The 3,733-nt window shown below is 36.8% G+C and overlaps 1 non-coding gene across 1 annotated transcript; it reads left to right on the forward strand.

The window, feature by feature from the left end:
• Positions 1–474: 474 nt before the first annotated feature.
• On the forward strand, positions 475–606 carry LOC111723830. The gene has a single exon (XR_002772284.1). It is a non-coding gene; the product is annotated as a small nucleolar RNA SNORA9 (small nucleolar RNA).
• Positions 607–3,733: the final 3,127 nt, after the last annotated feature.

Genomic DNA, 3,733 nt, shown 5'->3' on the forward strand with positions numbered 1-3,733 from the left:
CATTGTTGTTTAGCTGCCCTGGGCCAGGTTCGAACCTGCCACCCTCAGTGTATGTGGCTGGCACTGTAACCACTGTGCTATGGGTGCCGAGCCTACACCAAGGTATCTTATTCATAAACTCAGCCCCTCAGAAGAATCTCAGTTTCTTCTCCTGTGAAGTGAGACTAAAAACACCTATCGATAATTTCAGAAAGGGCTCTCATATGACTGTTTTTTAAAAAATTAAAATAAATTAAATGAAATCAATTCTAAGGGCCTCACAGAAATTACATAATTTAATCCTATCCTCACAACAATTTAAGAGGTTCTATTATCATCTTAGAGATGGGGAAACTGAGACCTAGGCAGGTAGAACAAATTCCTTGCAATCACACAGCTCTCCATTTGACAGGCTTGCTGTGGGGACTGGCTGGAATGTAAAAGCAAAAGTTACTCTGTGCCATACAGTGCAGTAAGAGGAAAATACACCATCACTAGCAAGCCTCCAGCACGCTTGGGTCTGTGGTGACCTGTGTATTCCTACAGCGCTGGCTAGAACAGCTCTGAAGCAGTTTGAGGCCTTGCCCTGCCCTACCCAGAGCAAGGTTATAGAAATTTCTGACAATCAACTTGCCCCCTTCTGGATCTGGTATACTGGACATTGTATAGATGTACACTGTGTAATGTGGCAGCCCCTTGGCGTAGATTACATTTAAAATTCAGTTTTGACGGGCAGTGCCTGTTGCTCAGTGGGTAGGGCTCCAGCCCCATATCCGGAGGGTGGCAGGTTCAAACCTGGCCCTGGCCAAACTGCAACAAACAAAATCGCCGGGCGTTGTGAGTGCCTGTAGTCCCAGCTACTTGGGAGGCTGAGGCAAGAGAATCGCCTATGCCCGGGAGTTGGAGGTTGCTGTGAGTGGTGTGACACCATGGCACTCTACCCAGGGTGATATAGTGAAACTCTGTCTGTACCAATAAAAATCAGTTTTGGCTGGGCATGGTGCCTAGCACTCTTGGGATGCTGATGCAGGAGAATTGCCTGATCTCAGGTGTTCAAGACCAGCCTGAGCAAGAGCAAGACCTCATCTCTACTAAAAAGAAAAAAATTAGCTGAGCACTGTGGCAGGCACCTGTAGTCCCAGCTACGTGGGAGGCTGAAGCAGGAGGATCGCTTGAGCCTAGTAGTCTGGGCTCAAGCTACTGGCATTAGCTGTGAGCCAAGCTAATGTCTCAGAGTGAAACTCTTTCTCCCCAGTAAATAAAATAAAATTCAGTTTTTCAGTCAAAAAAAAAAAAAAAAAAAGGATCAGCTTTTCATTTTAGTTGGGTTTTAAAAAAATATTTAACTGCTTATTTTTGGATGCAAAGAAGTGCAATAAAGATATTTTGTGACAATTTATTTCTAATAATACATAAAATAAGTATAATTATTTAAGAATTATTTTTTAATATGGTGAGTCAGTTAAAAGAAGAAAGTGAAGAGAGACCTAATTGTACATATTCAATGCTATGGAGATAGGTGAGCATTTAAAGCAAAATGTCATTTCATGGACAAAAGTACATCATTTACTGAATGATACTCTAGTGTCCTAAAAGAGTTAATTTACCTAACATGGGTGAACAGTGTTTTACACAGGGAGTAGTTTCCTCCTTTCAGACCCATGATATTATTTAAACAAAAAGAAGGGGGAAGAAATGGAGAGAAAAGAAATCTGTCTTGTATGCATTGATTATAATTAATATTAATCTCGGTGATTGCTATGATAAAGACAGATTTATTCCTGCAATAATGCTGGAGTCTTTGCTTTCAGAGTTAACTTCTTATTTTCCTTTTACATATTTATTAATCTTGCACAAAGTACTCAATTAATCTTCAGAGCCAAATTAATAAGCCCATCAAATATTTGTATTGTTAAAAACAGTCACTGGCAATTCTAGAATAAAGTGATACTTATCCAAACTCATTCCGGGATCAGAATCATTGTTCATGTCAATTCAGTTTAATCCAGCAAGCTCGGTAGTTGATCAAAAGACTTATCATTTAAACTTTGCATTAAGAATTTGATTTCTTTATCATAAATAATATACCCACTACTAGAATATTCCCTTTAATCTTGCAATAAAACTATAGCTAAAGAAAATGCCTTAATGTAGTAAGGTGCAGCCAGAAGAGGCAACATAGGGGAGTAATAGTCCAACATCCTGAGAGATAACAAAGTAAATTCTTCAACGCAAGCACAAAAAAATTTAAAAGTCAACATTCCCAAACATTATGGACAGAGTACAATAGAATTGGGATGAATTGTAAAAGGGATACAGTCAAATAAACATGACATGATTCCTTAGCTGTTGGATGCAAAATACCATAATAATCCTTTTCCAAGGTTTAAGTGATCTGTGTCATAAATAGATATTATAATTCCAGCACACTGATTTTGAAACTCAGAAAACTACAATCCAAGGCTGAATACAAGGGCCATCTCTATTCTAGGACAATTTTTGTTGTCGTCTAAATCCCATTTTTTCTTCCATCAATCTCAACTGAAATCTTACTTCTCTTAAGTCTTCCTTAATTTGTATTTATCACCATACTGGGAGATTATGAGAAATTCTGGAAGAAGTTATTTTATATCTAGAAAGAGTTCATAATTCTGAGAGTTACTGGAAGTTACAAAATTACCATAGAGAAAATTACTATAGAGAAAACCATATGCTCTAGACAGATTTCTTTAAGTTTGGAGTTTTTTTTTGCTTTAATAGCCTAAGACAGGCATGAAATTAAGTGATATTCAATATCTTCAGCCCTCTGGTAGTATATGGTTCATTTCACCAACTACTTTTAACATAGAATATTACATTTTGAACTCAATTCTATTTTTAAAGAAATGCATGATTAAAGATGCAAAGATCTGAGCTGAGAGGTAATTACTATAAGCACTCATACCTTAACCTTCATGTGATTCTTAACTCAATTCTATATCCTGCCAATTTACTTTATTATGAAAAACTTAGCTATCATAAAAGTAATCAGAATAATCAAATTAATTAGACATGACACATGATTATTTTCTAATTCTATCATTCCCTTAACAATTTACCTGGAGTTCACCTGTAAAAAAAAATAACTTCCTTTCTCAGCTACAACTATTGGTTTCCCCTAAAATAAAGTTGGTCTGAAAAGGGGTAAAGGAATTTGTAGAAGCCCCAGTTGCCTTCAGTAGCTTTCAATGACTTATGTGCTTGTTTGTCACTTGGTTTTCTCTTATACCCCGGGCCTGAAACGTAAAAAGTGCAAACTGGACACAAAAATAGAGAATTGTATACAAATTCGCCCATCATAGGTTTAGGGTCCATTTTGAAATTGTTTATATAATTCCAAAGTACTTATTATAAATGCTGTAGAAGCAAGTGTTGTCCTTAACTCAGAACCCTCTTCCTCATCTAGGTACATTTCTCTGAATGATTTTCGTTATCATCACTTTAGTCATTAACTGTAGTACACTATGTAAGTAGATCGTGTAATGTAGAAGCACATTATCAAAGTCATTTTAGCCAACAGTAAAAATTCAGCTAATCTATCCATTCATGAAAGCTTTCAGATTGAAGATAACATCACAAATAAGGAAGGCGATAGCAAGAGAGAGGCTGTGAGTGTAAACTTTAAACGTGAATTAGTATATTATATGCTCTAAAAGATGAGAAGAGCAGCCTTAGATGCCTCTGTTCCACCATCTCTTGGACGTTGACATTTATA

Source organism: Otolemur garnettii, unplaced genomic scaffold (genome assembly GCF_000181295.1).
Source record: "Otolemur garnettii isolate 467f Iridium unplaced genomic scaffold, OtoGar3 scaffold00016, whole genome shotgun sequence".
Taxonomy (NCBI): Eukaryota; Metazoa; Chordata; class Mammalia; order Primates; family Galagidae; genus Otolemur; species Otolemur garnettii.